A 14,933-nucleotide genomic window follows, 5' to 3' on the forward strand; every position below is an offset into this window, starting at 1 on the left:
AGCATCCGGTACACCTGCACAATAGCCAGGATGCTGGCTTCCTGCGGTAGTGGCATGTAGCCTCCGCCCCCAGCATGGCTTGGAAGGTGGAGGATCTCCGTACTGGCCCGTACCGGGAGGAAGAGCCAGGACCTGACCCCCTTCCGGATAGCCCTGTCGGCTTGGTCCAGGTTTTTGCGGGTAACCGGTGCCACTCTCAGTGGGAAGGACATCCTGGTCAGGAGGAAAGTCCTTAGAGCGTCGAGTTTCTGCCATGGGAGGAGGTCACTGGCCTTGAGGCATGCAAGGTCCGCCATAAGGTTTTCCAGGGTGGTGGTTGGGGATGTACATGTTTTAAATCCCACGGGGGAACCCAGGTACATGTAGTGGTCCCCTTCCTTCAGCGCTCTTATATCACCACCCTGGATGCAGAAGGTGGTGGACTGCACCTTTCGCTGACCCTTCCGGAAGTCGAGGTGTAGGCTCGCGCACTTCCTCGGCTTGAATTGGAGCCCGCACCAGTCGGCTGCTGTGCTAGCCACGTGCAGGATGCTCCGAAGCATACCCGCGCTCCTGCCCACGACGACCAGGTCGTCGGCGTAGGCCAAAACACACAGGGACGTCGGCCCAAAGCGGTACGCCGTGGTGCCCCGCGTGTTGAGTATTGCTCTGATTAGTGGCTCGATAGCCAGGTTAAAGAGTAGTGGGGACAGCGGATCACCCTGCCTCACTCCGCAGTGGATGGCGATGGGATCCGTGGTCTCTGACTTCAGCTCGGCAGGATTCAGCGCGGCGGTTGAACCCCTGCGCCAGGTAAGTATGATAATTGTAGGGGGAATCCGATCCAAGGCCAACAAAGCGAACGAACTGACAGCGGTTGCTAAAATACGTTCCTAATTTACAAAATAATGATTGAAATAAATACATTTATTACTTCCAAATTATTATTTTCTACATAGATAACGTGTAACTGTTACATAAATCATGCACATTTATGAATACAGTATTCATTATAAAAACGTCTGGTCACATTTTGCTTGGTTTACGCAGAAAAATTGCAACGTGTTGAATGACAATATCTCGACCTTATTTCTCAATTTACGAAGCACTTCTCGCCCTTTTCTTTATTATTCCTTCTTAAAGATAATGCATTAATAACTAGCTCCTGATTAACGTAAACAAGAAGGCATTTAGCCTTTAATAACGTTATATTACATTGGTGGGCAGAACCACCGCTATAATTCCAGTAAACTGACTGCAGAGCCGATTTATGTTTAAAACATACACTTTTCCTGCCTTTTAGTGTCTCCTCGGGGGGTAGAGTGTTTTGTGGTGCATGTTCATGCGGTAGTGGTGTTTCACATTCTTGCTTGTTGTGTCCTGGCTTGCACGTAGTAGGATGGCTTTCGTGCTGCATCCTGGAGTGCAGTTTTTTGTTGGCTTGCGGTATGTTTCCATGAGTGTTGGATGAAGGGATTGTTGCATGAGGGTTTGCGCTGCTTTGGGTATAATTTTCCACGTTGTTGTTTTGCATGTGGTATTGCTCCTTTTTACGGTTGGTGACCTAACACCCCCCGCCACACGCCCTTGCGGCGGCTTGCGGGGTATTATGTAGATGTAAAATAATTGCTTGTTAGAGAATATTTTCATTGTCGAAATTGTTGCGATATGACAATTATGGTTAAAAATCCCAAGCCAAAACTTTTTTCCCACGGACAATACAGGATAGCAACTTCAGGGTTATAGATGGCAAAAATTCCACTTGCCACCCTCAGCGTCTAGGGAATAATTATTTGATGTCGTTTTAGATTAGTTCTCAATTGCATGCGCTTTCGCTAACCTCGTGTGTCTTGTTTTCATAACCCATTCTCTCCGAATGACGTCATTAAGTGTTCCGTACATCTGTTTTTAAATCTACCCTTCAATCCCTCGTCCCTCTCCGCGGGGGGATCTGCCCATTGCCTGCAACATTGGGTCGCATTCCCTGCCTTTCACTGTCTCCTCGGGGGGGAGAGTGTTTTGTGGTGCATTTTCATGTGGTAGTGATGTTTCACATTCTTGCTTGTTGTGTCCTGGCTTCCGTGTTGTAGGATGGCTTTCGTGCTGCATCCTGGGGTGCAGTTTTTAGTTGTTTTGCGGTATATGTGTTTGCATGATATTGGATGAAGGGATGTTTGCATGAGTGTGTGCGCTGCTGTGGGTGTAATTTTCCGTGTTGTTTTTTTGCATGTGGTATTTTTCCTTTTTACGGTTGGTGACCTAACACCCCCCACCACACGCCCTTGCGGCGGCTTGCGGGATATTATGTAGATTATTAGGAATTTCCCTCCCGGCGGGGGGAAATTCCTGCTACCTGCAACGTTGGGTCGAATTCCCTTCCTTTTACTGTCTCTTTGGGGGGTTGAGTGTTTTGTGGTGCATTTTCATGTGGTAGTGATGTTTCACATTCTTGCTTGTTGTGTCCTGGCTTGCGTGTTTTAGGATGGCTTTGGTGCTGTATCCTGGGGTGCAGTTTTTTGTTGTTTTGCGGTGTATGTGTTTGCATGAGTATTGGATGGAGGGAGTTTTGCATGAGTGTGTGCGCTGCTGGGGTGTAATTTTCCGTGTTGTTTTTTGCATGTGGTATTTTTCGTTTTTACGGTTGGTGACCTAACACCCCCCGCCACACGCCCTTGCGGCGGCTTGCGGGGTATTATGTAGATGTAGATGTAGATATTTGAGCATGTGCGGCTGGTGCTCTTAACGCACGACCTCGAGGCAGCCTGAGGGGTTTTTCATAGATTTAAATGCAGTACAAACTTAGGAAAGGGCATCGAGAGGCACCTTAGTAGAAACGTTTAGTATATCCATTACTTAAAACAATAAATCAACAGTCTTAGATGTAACTCCGCGGGGATATTGCATGCTGCGGAAAGTTTGACAGCGTCAAAATTGCAATTTTTACGCATACATTTATTTTTTACGACCACGGTTTCGTTGCAAACTAACTTCAGGTTCTAAAAACGAAAACATTGGTTTGAAGTGAAGCAATGATCGTGAACAATAATAAGGCACGTGGAAATTCAAAATGTTGATACCGCACTTCATCAAACTTTGGCGATAAAAAGAAATAACTTGGCAGTTTCCACACTCTTTATTAAAGGAACTCGGGTCAATACCTTTCGCAAGACTAGCATAATTATGCGATGAAAATAAACTAATGTGCATTATTAACATGAATAACAATAGGGGGCTTCACCTACCTGACTTTATTTTCAAAATTGTGTAAAATAAAACTTAAAATATTTACCTACATTTACAAAAAATAATGAAAAGATTTTTCATAAAATGGATTTTTATTGCGTTTTGAAAAAGGAAGTTATGTTGCGGCACCATGTCCCACAGGACGGCGAAAAGCGTTGTGCCATTTAACTACAATAAAAGAGTGGACAATACAAAGTTATTCGTTGAAATTATGGATATCCATATTTTTCCCGAAGTCGCGCTAATTTCTACTGAGTCTATGATTTTAGAATACATTAATTTCGGAGAGAATGACGACATTTCATAGGAATATCCCGTGTAGTATTCGAAATACAATCTTCATGAAAATGTCCTCCACTGATTGGCCGTATTGATCCCGGAGGAACGGAGATAAGCATGGGGCTAACAACAGAGTAGATTCTCTCGTATAACATATAGTTTATGGTTGTCCCAGCACAAAATCTTAATAGCCGGATGAAGACCTCTCTCACATGTGGCGGAAGTGTTACATCCATCAGTCAGAGCGCTCTGCATTCACACCACCAGGCAAGAGAAAGGACGCAAAGAAATCAATCTTTGGAACTGGTAAGGTCACGCGATATTAAGATGTTTCCAATGCCACGTGCTGTCAGATTTTGATGTCGAATTGCTAAGTTGTGCATCTTTTCTCTACTGCTCCTATCGTCCAACTCTCACATCCGTAGAAAATCGGACTCCATATATAACCTTTAAGGAATCGCTTCCTATCCTTTATGCTAATACCACTTGATATTATGTTTCTTTTCTGCTAGAAAACCTTATTAGCCATTTCTTTTCTCCTTACTATATCCCTCTTTTTCTTCCACCACTGGCGATCCTGCCACATAATTAGCAAAACTCTTTCACATGTTCCAGTATCTTTCCTTAACCTTACTTGTAAATTTTCTTCGCTACTTCGACTGCAGACCATTACCTTAGTTTTTAACTCTTGTCTTTTGAGTTTCCACTTTTCAATCTCCTTCTCCAAGCATACTAGTACCATTGAAAGGTCGTATTTATTTTCTGCCAGTACAGCTGATGCCGTGCGTATATTGCAGCATACCTATATTTTCTCTTTGAATTCGTCCACCACCTCAATTGTTTTCTTTGATATCGTCAATGGCCTTCTCGATATACACACAAGATATCCATGGCGATGATAAAAAAACCCTGACATACTACTTTCTTCACGTTAGCACATGGATGCATGAAATCATAGTAGTGCGTCTACAGCTGGCTTCCTTGCACCCCCTGCCACACGCCCAGAGGGAGAATACATCGACGTTGGGAGTTATTTACTGAACCCCGCATTGCGATGCCAAGCATCGCGCATCCTCACTCAATGGGTCCTCGGGAGTGTGACTGGCGCACGGCCTTCCGCTATAGGAGTGGCTTTATTCAGCGGGCTCATGTTTACTAGTCCAGGTTTGCAATATCCACCGATTTGAAGGCATTCTCACAAGCAGTTAAATATGCGGCGTCTCCAAAATGGTGGGCTCCTCGGTTAGAAATCTTCTGTATGGCCATGAGGCCTATAGTTCTAAAATATGATACGTAGGTATGGTCATGAGAGGAGGTACCATTTCTATGGGAGGGCAATTCTGCGCGCATGAAATTAAAACACAATGAATAAATGCGTATTAAAAACCAATCGCCGAGAACACCATGCCAATAAACGCTAAGTACCAACTCAAAAAATGAATACCGTTGTTCACGATACAAAAAACTAAATAAAACCCTCCCGAACTAATTCCCTGAGAACCCTGATTCTTTCTAAATATGAACAACATGTGACTTTAAACGAAATAAATCTCCATCACCATGTCACTTTAATACAGGTACACACGACGATTCTCGATACGCGATTATTTAAATAGTTGTATTCGTGAATGAAATATAAATAATCGCATTAAGGCCTGTAGCAATACATACCAATTGCCCTTGACAAAGACGTGTTGCGACGACTAGACACAGAATTTTTCAGTTGATTTAGTCAAATGAACATTCCAAAACTTTCAAGTTCACAACATTTCCACACAATTATTAACTTACAGTAAATATTATAATTCGTGCTTCCAGTTAAAACTCATTCCAAGGTGCTCTTATCCCCAGACTCGATGGCTCGGTAACATATAGGACAGGGAGACAATTTACAACTAACATTAATTTTGCTTTATCTTACCAACATCATTAGCATGGCATGAAATACTTAAAAATCTTAAAGAGGATATGAAATCCTTAAATTTAACGGAGATAAAACGGATTTATACCAATGAGATCGTAGCGCTACGAATCGAGGTATGAACTATTCGAACACGTATGCAGTCTTAGCGGAAATTTGTATTGGTCCTCATACCAAATTTATCCAGAAAATAAATCTCCATCAACCCAAAATAAGAGAATATACCAAGCTACAACACCAATGAGTTATGGGTCTCCATTACTCTAATGGCTGGTGACCTGACACCCCCTGCCACGCGCCTCCATGGCCGCTTGTATGGGTAAGATGTGAACGATGACGCAGGAACTCGAACTGCGGTATTGTCTCAGGAGACTTTTCGACCGACTTTTCTCTTTCCGCCGGTGGTACGCATCGTCCTTGGGAACCAGTACTAACAATCGCGTGTTCAGAATCTGACAGTACAGGTGCAGTCACGCGTCGGATTTAAGACCATTCCCGAATACGATTCGGAGCAAGGGTAACACTTCTTCAAAATTGAAACCCACGTCACCACAAACACTGACTTCTAAAAACCAACAGAGTAAGGTTTCATAGCCTAGGAAATAATGTTTCTTGATTTAGCTAAGGCATCTGAAGGTCACAGGTTCGATTTCCACTTGGGTTTTTTCGTCTGCGTCGGAAAACATTTTTTATGTTCCATAAGTTAAATGATAAATTTCATTTTCCACGTCTATTTGGTCACAAACACGGGACAACACGTTTCGCTACTCTGTAGCACCATCGTGTCTCGCATAATCAACGCATTCTGATGCAGTCGTGGCCAGTTAAACTTGTTGCAACAGTAAAGTTTTCATTTTAGTTAAATATAGTCATAATTTCCACGACGTAAAGCCTAACTATATTAAGTTTTATTTCAATTCGTTAATTAGTGAAATGTAAATTATTTACCACACGTGAATCAAATTCAATCAAATCAAATCGTGAATAAAGAAATCAGCGGACGGAAATTCGACTTAGAGCAGCGAGTCAGTTCGCAGAATTCCGTGCACCACGATGTAGTTGATTAAATCGGTTAAACCGACTTTTGATGCAGAGAGAACACCTTTAGAAGAGATTATTTATTTTCATGCAGAGATGTCGCAGATGACGGCCTTCATATTATCTCACGGAAAAAGGGATTGCCTCGAAATGAACGTGACTCTTCGCCAAATGGGTCGTCCCACGGGGTGGCGAGGTGTGAGGAGGAAGAGACCTCCGTAGGTTCCCCACCAGGCCCATGAATGACCCTGCCGAGAGCGGCTCCTTCGATTGCGGGAAGGGGGTTGCTGCACAAGGGGCGCCATTTATTAACGGCAGGAGCCCTCGCAAGGGGGGAAGCTTTGCTCATCCGGGCGTGGTACCCGCTCGGGATCCTAAGAATCTTACCCAGCCTCCGCGGGGTTTCCGGAGATTCCAAAACGGGTCCCTGTACGCGATGTCGCGAACCCCGGCCACTCCCCTGCCCCACCACCATCTAATCCCCCCACAAGGGGTTCCTTCGACTAGAGGTCTAGTACCCTCGGCACCGCCCCTCCCCTTAGGCACACTGCACACGCCACCTAGCTGGCTGGCACCAATCCAACCGGTTGCCAACAAAGTGATAAATGGCATAACCGGATTCGAAGTGTCGGACATATTCAGCTTATTAGATTGGCATGCATTTCTAATTGATGCCTGCCATTTAAATTTCTATCCACTCAAAAACTTTTCAAGCAGGAATCTGGACGAGAAATTGAAGATCATTCAACGCCTGGAATTAAGTTATCGAGGTATGAGAGCCGGTAACTGTGTATGAAAATACGTACTGTACTTGTTTCATTTTAAAAACAATTGAAATACAACTTTGGTATATAAGGCAGAAAGCTGAATCATTCTGAAATGTGAGTGTCCTTTTACGTGTTATATTTTATTTTTATGACTATTTTGCCGTCCAAATGTTATATTGCTCCCGTGAGTACTTCTACATCATATATATGGTATGTATGTGTGTGTGTGTGCGTATACATTTTTATATTATTTAATCTTCCGGTTTAGGTAGGTGTTGAATGGACATTACTACTAAATCAATATTTTGCTCCTCCTAACAAAACACAGCCTATCCACAGCCATCTCCTACTTTACGATAAGTTCCTCTTCATCTCTGTGTGCTTCCTTCCTCCCTTCATCCCGCCCAACATCCTTATTCTATTCCTGTCATTTCCTGATTTGCCTAACATTCTCTCCTCTATCACACTCTTCAACATCCCACTTCGGATCAATATGCTCTCCATCTATTTTTCCTTTCTCCTCATGATTTCTCCCCACAAACCCCTCTCCTCGCCCACCATACGTAGTACTTCCTCATTTGTTTTCCTTTCGATCCATTTCGTCTTCTCCACCCTTCTCCTCAACCACATTTCAAAATCCTCCAATCTACGTCTATCCTCCTGCTTCAGTGACCATGTTTCCGCGCTGTGTATAACTACGCTCCATATATATATATATATATATATATATATATATATATATATATATATATATATATATATATATATATATATATAAAATATAATATATATATATATATATAATATATATATATATATATGTGTGTGTGTGTATATATATGTATATATACATACAAACATATATATATATATATATATTTATACATACACACACACGTGAGAGTTTCATTTGTGTTTCTCTGTGTTTTTGTTCGCTAGCATTATCTCGCTTCTTCATTCAAATTAATATTCACATCCGTGAGATTTTCCTTTCAGATTATCTAAATTATTTTAGAGACCGAGTCCTAGTTCGATCATTCCTGTCATAGAGTTCCCACCTCAAACTGGGCATGCCTCGCAGTTAATTATTGACAATAAGTGGTTGTGTACTGGTTTTAAATAATTCGTTCGTTTTTGTCTCGACTCAATGCTAATAAATATTTCCGTGTACTTCATTGAAATATATTATGCAGGTAGGAAAGGCACTCCCATATAGTATGTTCAGTTTTCAACCATCAAATTGGAAATTTAAAGTAGCTTTATAATGCATTATTTTTTTGAAAAGAGCATTGATAATTTTAAATATAATTAGTCAATATACGTGCAATCATCCATAATTATCGTATCTTAGGATGATGGAAATGACGTGGACATCATCTTAGCCCTGTGGGAGCCTACTGGGAAGAGCATTCCCAGGGGCTAACAAAGAGGCTATGATTCTAAACATGCCTACTAGTAAATCAAATCCAAGAGCCTTGATTTCCGAATACCTTGCGGGAAAACCCCAGGTAGCACCGGGAACTGATTTCTCTGGCCGTGTGCGCGAACCGGGATGTGCGAATTCAATTCGCCGTAAGGCTTAGCACAAGATGAGCTCCACTATCATCTAACAAAATCGATCTCCGGTTTGATTACTGTGATGGTGGAAATAATTCGAGCACCAAAGCGCCTACGTCCCTCAGCAAACGACGTCTTCGGCTCTAAAAAAATACATAACCATACCGTTTTCGCCGACATATTGGTATTGTCACCATGATTCACTCTCCACAGTAAATTAACCGCCTCGTTACCACTACGCGTGCTGTGTGTTGTGAATTGGCGGCCTTCAGTTTTCGATTAGTCCCCCCTCTTCAACATTGAACCAATATGGGTGCCGCAACCGGCTAACATTCGCTGCCATGGCCTCCGCTTCAACATAATTCCCCCGTTGCTAAGGTTTCGAGCCCTTGTGATGTCACGTTCCCCTCTCATCGGCCTGTTCGGTCGATATAAAAAAAATCTACACGATTTAAAAAGTTAAGAAACGACGTTGAAAACAAATATTGAATGTTTCATTAATTGGAAACGCGTTTGTCCCGGGGGGAAAAGCGGATTATGTAAAAGGGGGTCGAAAGAAAAAATACGCCCCCTTGATGTCACTATTTTGATTAACGCAGGGAGCTCCTGTTATATCCCTAAAATCCTACTAACCCCAGCTTGAGGGCATTCGTGTAAATTTAATGCTTAAATAGCAACAGCAATGCTTACATGTCATTGATGGCATTCGTCTCTGGAGCTGGAAACAATGGTCTAATCACGAAATTATTTTCGAACATTATTCATGGGAAGAGACCTGAATCAGTGGCGATTATTATTCGTTCGGAAGTTCCCGCAGCATAGATTCGATGGTCTCCCATTCTTCCCTTTGTTTCCATCACGCTCGTTGGCTTAGTTAGATATCTGTTGTCAGATGCTCTCTATATACAGGCCAACGAGCCCGGGAAGAATGAGAGACCATTAAGACTGTTATGAAAGAGGAGTTAATGAAAGATCAGCAGGAAAACTCTCTCTCTCTCGAAGTAAATAGGCCTGGTTAACATGTTTACACAAGCGGATCACCCACAGTATTACTTTTGGCACAGTGGGATTTGTAACTGTCTCTGCGTTAGTATATCACGAAATTAAATCACGGGAATTATATTTTGAGTCAAGGTCACACAAACCGAAAGTTTGTAGAGAACTCGTGAATTCCCTCACACAAGTGGCAAAATAACAATAATATTCAGGATAATTATCCCTACGGGGAAGTTCTCGTTGTAGCACTAGTGATACGCATACTTTGCTTTTGAAATTTTCATTATCTTTAAAAAAAATAATTGTGCATAACTTACATTTCACTATATATCCACACAGTTGAGAATAATAGCTGATGTTCTGATGCCTTAGGTTACAAGAACGCTTACGGATCGGCGTATGATGCAGGTGGTGTTAACAACCACGAGCATTTTGTATTCTCATTGCAACTGGCATTGAAACAATGATAGTTATTTCTCTAAATATGTCGGTGCGCAAACACTATCATCGACCTTTCCGCACTTCTATTCAATTATTGACTACGAAAAGAAATAAAAACAAAAGAAAGCAACGTGTTAAGGCCTTGTTAAGTTATGGTTTAAAAACGTTTAATTTTATTTTAAAATCATAGTTTATAATTTAGTGTGAAGAGGTTACTAAAGAAATCTTGGTTAGGATCTCCTTCATACGTAGGGGAGAATAAAACTGACAGAAAGGGATAGGACATTTGAATTTACTTGTTACATTGATGGAATAATTAGATTCACACATCATGTATGCATTCCTGAAAACATGGGTAAAATAAAAAAAAGCAGACTCCGGCACACCCAGATTTTAATACTCTTTACCAAGCACAATTAACCAGTACATCGAGAACGCGGTTAAGTATTACAATAGCGATGATGAAAAAAACAAATCGCAAATCTAAAATCTCTACTCAAATTCACCAGAATTTCCACGACGAAGGCCGGTGACCTAGCACCCCCTGCCACACACCACTCCTGCGGGTCGTAAGGTCTAACGCAAACGTAGGTGAACATGTGTAAGAAAAAGTGAAGCGTCATGATCCTCAGCCATGCGCCAAAAACGTGCTCGAGAGTGAGCCAGATTCTTTGATATTTACATCAGTCGTTCCCAAAGCGTGAGAGGGCGCGGCGCGTTGTCAGGTGAGGTGATTTTCACGTTTTATCATCATGTACGTTGCAAAATACACGCTCATGAAGGTGCGAGAGGATTTTCAATTTGTCAAGAGAAGCGTGGAGCATGAAAGTTAGGGGGGACACAATTTTAAAATATTTTAATGGCGGATCTAGGGACTGCACAGTAGAAGTAGGGTGGATACGGACTGTTGATTCATATTCCACGAAGCCACGCCTAATTATATTAAGGGCAATCAATCCACATCAATGATTCACAGCCTATGCCTATCAACGGGCTGCTTCCGAGCCTACAACCCGCATTGGGAAAAATGTATTAAGTAAAGAAATTACTCGTTGCATTTACATTATATTATTAAATTAGGATGTGCATAAAGTAACTGAGAAACAAACATTTTTAATTCAACTTGATAAAAAAGTAAAAATTTTCATTAGTTTTAATGGCAATGTTTATGTAAACAGTCATTTAATTTGAAAAATCAACATCAACTGCCGCGGCGTGCATAAGAAAGCAGTGACCGGCAACACACGGTCCGCTGGCGGCAGATAGTGCATCACTGGGCAACATCATGCTCTGAAGGGCGAGTGACAGAGAATATAGAGGCATATAAGTAATTAGCTGCTCATTATTACGATTTAATGTCACTTTATTTTCGGGACTTTCGAATTATCGCATTTGATGCTTACTGATCTCGCGGTTGAGGATTGTACATGGAAAAATGATTTCTTATATGTATCCCTGAAAGTCGACTCCCATTGACTTCTCGCTGCGGTTTCGTCTACCAATTAAATAGGGGGCTGTATACTCGTACAACCCTTCTGTGTGAGCGTTCAACTTGAATGATTATCTCATGTTTTAAATCATACATCATTCAACTATTTACACAAATGGGTAGATATATTTTAATACTGCCTCTAAACCTTTGTCTAAATGATCGATATATTTATTTCATGAGGTAGTTCACCAAAATTTTTATTACGACGGAATAAGTAGAGTTATAGCTACTTGAGGTCTCACTCAATGACCCCGTTTCCCCGTTCCCATGAAAGGCACCCGTGGGCTCAAATGGAGAAACTACGGGTTTACAGGAAAGAAAAAAACAACATTTTACACGATGGTCGGGTTAACTCCGTAATTCTGTGACGCGTAGCTTTGGATGTGAGTTCGATAAATTTCTTTCTCATCTCCCCCAGACGGATTCAGTCAGATGGACCGCCATTCAGCAATCCATCCGCAGGATCACCCGTTGCGATGAAATGACCGTCGTTCGTGGTGGACCATACCTTAGTGTGGCAACTGCAGGGAGGAACGGGGTGAACCCTTGGTGAAGCATCACAAAGGGAAGTTGGCCCGGAGGGATCGGATCACATCTTCGGGATGAAGCACTCCAACTACGCCACAGGTTTCCCCTGAGGGACGCATTCTTACCCCCCTCCCCCTTACGAAGAATGGGACATTCCCGCTCCGGCATGTTCGCCTCGGTGGAAGGCGAATGAATCGGCACGCCCCTAAAGTTGTAGTAACGAAATAATTGCGCCCCTTCTAACAATGAGAGCCCAAGTGAAGTTTACGGAGAGGAATGAATTCCTTCATAAGGTTCGACTCACAATGAATCGAAATAAAAATAAAATTCTGCCATTATGTGTCATGATGGTTTGGAAGGCATACTTGTAAATGGAGCAAACGCACACGGAGATGAACAATCGAACAGCGAAACCGCGGAATACGACTAACCACGATCACAAACAACAGTGAGTTTGCTCCCAGAGTTCCTTCGCCTACGTCCACGTAAAATTAGCTGCTTACGTATGCGCGCAGGGCTGTGGGATTTTCATTTTTCAATCTTATCTGCCTTCGTCATGGAAATAATATCAGAGTGACAACGAGACATCGAATTCGAAATAACCCTTCTTTTTAAAATTAAAATAATAAGTTCAAAAATTAGATAAAAATTCTTTTAACAATATCTGCCATACTTATTCTTCAAGTAGAAACAATATTACAGGCTGTAATTAGTTATCTTCCTGTTGCATGGTTACTGAAACGTTATGCTTCAATTAAAGGGCATATAATCGTTTCACTGAGGATTGGATGGCGCTTGGGTGTGATGCCGCGTTTAGCATTTGCCGCAGACAGCGTACATAATTGCAATCTTAGCAGTAAAGTACATTTTGGACCAATTACGAGCCGAAGAGAATCAAGGATGGGATATTTTACGGAGCATACTGCCCATGACAAAGAATTTTTTCTCCTTCAAAACGAAAATTTCCTCCAGTTGGAATAGTCGCTTTTAAAGCTGGATTGCGAAGAGTATGAACGTGCGTAGTTCTCGTCCTTTTCAAAACGGAGATTGCCTTCACCCGACATATAAGGGTAACAACAACATCCCAATCCAACAGAGACAACTCCCACTCTTAAAGACGCCTCATCCACCATCATGAAAAAGAACAATCGAAGGACTGACTGCAGGAGCATAAATAGCTCTTCTGGAGCAGCCTCGCCCCTCCCCGACCAGGGATTTATAAGGGAGATCATTGGAACCCTGAGGAACTATGAATCGGCTTCGTCAGCTGCGAACACTCCAGACAAAAATACGAGACGAATTGGATTCAATTCCGGCGAAATATTATCTTTGATTTCCAAGACGCTCCTTCCGATCCCTTGCACGCATTCTGTTCAGCAAGTAGCCTCTCAGTCCCGGAGTTTATCATATGCAATATTTCCTATCGCGGAGACATGAAAAATTTCGCGAAAGTGAGGGTATATCCGTTCAGTTTTTTTCACCTATCTAAGTACATTATTTTATGGGAATACTGCTAAGATCCTTTCCGAATTCGCACATTTAAAAAAATGTGTGACCCACAGTGACTGTATTTAATTATGAAAAAAATGATCAATTCGTTAGATTACCCTTAATCAACTTCCAGTAAGTCTTTTTCTTGAAGCCTCAGGCAGTATGCTGATAAACAACCGTTTTTCAAGGTTCTGGATAGCTATTATATATCATCATGGAATTCTAGAGCGGTTGCCGTCCGTTATTTCTTTCTTCAGCTCTCCATTCTTTTTATCGCCCTCATACCGTCCACAAAGGCCAATTCGTTTCCTCTCTCCACATTTTCATAGAATCTTCCCTTACGCTACAGTTTTCAGTATCTCACCACCTCTCAACGTGGGAAATCATTAAATCTACTTATTTTAATTTTATCCAATGAGTTTCTCTCTACAACTACCGTACTCAACTCTTCTTTTTTGTTTAAGTTTCTTACCATATTATTTTCTCCGTCCTTACTCGGTCAAGTCTCAAAATCCTCCAACCCCCTCCAATCTTACATTCCTATGCCCAAGCCAAATTCTTCGTGAAACATTTCCCTACGTCTTTATTCAGAATCCCTATCAACAGCACCCTTCTCTTGGTAAATGGTTGTTTTGCTCACGCAATCGCTCTTCATACTTTTACCATGACACGTATTTATACAATCCCCAGCAAGCCGCCGCATGGGAGTGCGACGGGAGGTCCCAGGGCAACGGCGACACATGAACGAATTTGAGTTTTTATGAATATAAATTTTCTCGTACCCACAAGCATACGCACGCATGCATTCCCATACGCATCATGCATTAATGAATGTGCTCGAATAAATTGGTAATATTTTCTGCTTAAATAAAAATATTTGAGTCCTGGGGTTGGATTAAATTATGACCCTGAAAACTCAATTTCTCTGAAAGAATGATCAATCGTGATCATCTTTTTCTCCCCAACCCTGGGAAAAAATAATAGAAAAACTATGTATTAAGGCGTGGTAAGCTGGATGAACTTCACAATGAAACGTTGGTTTAAAAAATAGCCACGAATTTTAAATAATATTGCAATTCATAAGCGCATGAGTTGTCGTACCTATTCTCATATATAATATAAACACAGCAATCAACTCGAAGGTCGGTTTGGTACATAATGGTAGAGTTCACCCTTGCCCCAAGCCCGAAGGCGTGTGACA

The sequence above is a fragment of the Hetaerina americana genome, unplaced genomic scaffold, assembly GCF_022747635.1.
Source record: "Hetaerina americana unplaced genomic scaffold, ioHetAmer1.1.p SCAF_5, whole genome shotgun sequence".
Classification (NCBI taxonomy): Eukaryota; Metazoa; Arthropoda; class Insecta; order Odonata; family Calopterygidae; genus Hetaerina; species Hetaerina americana.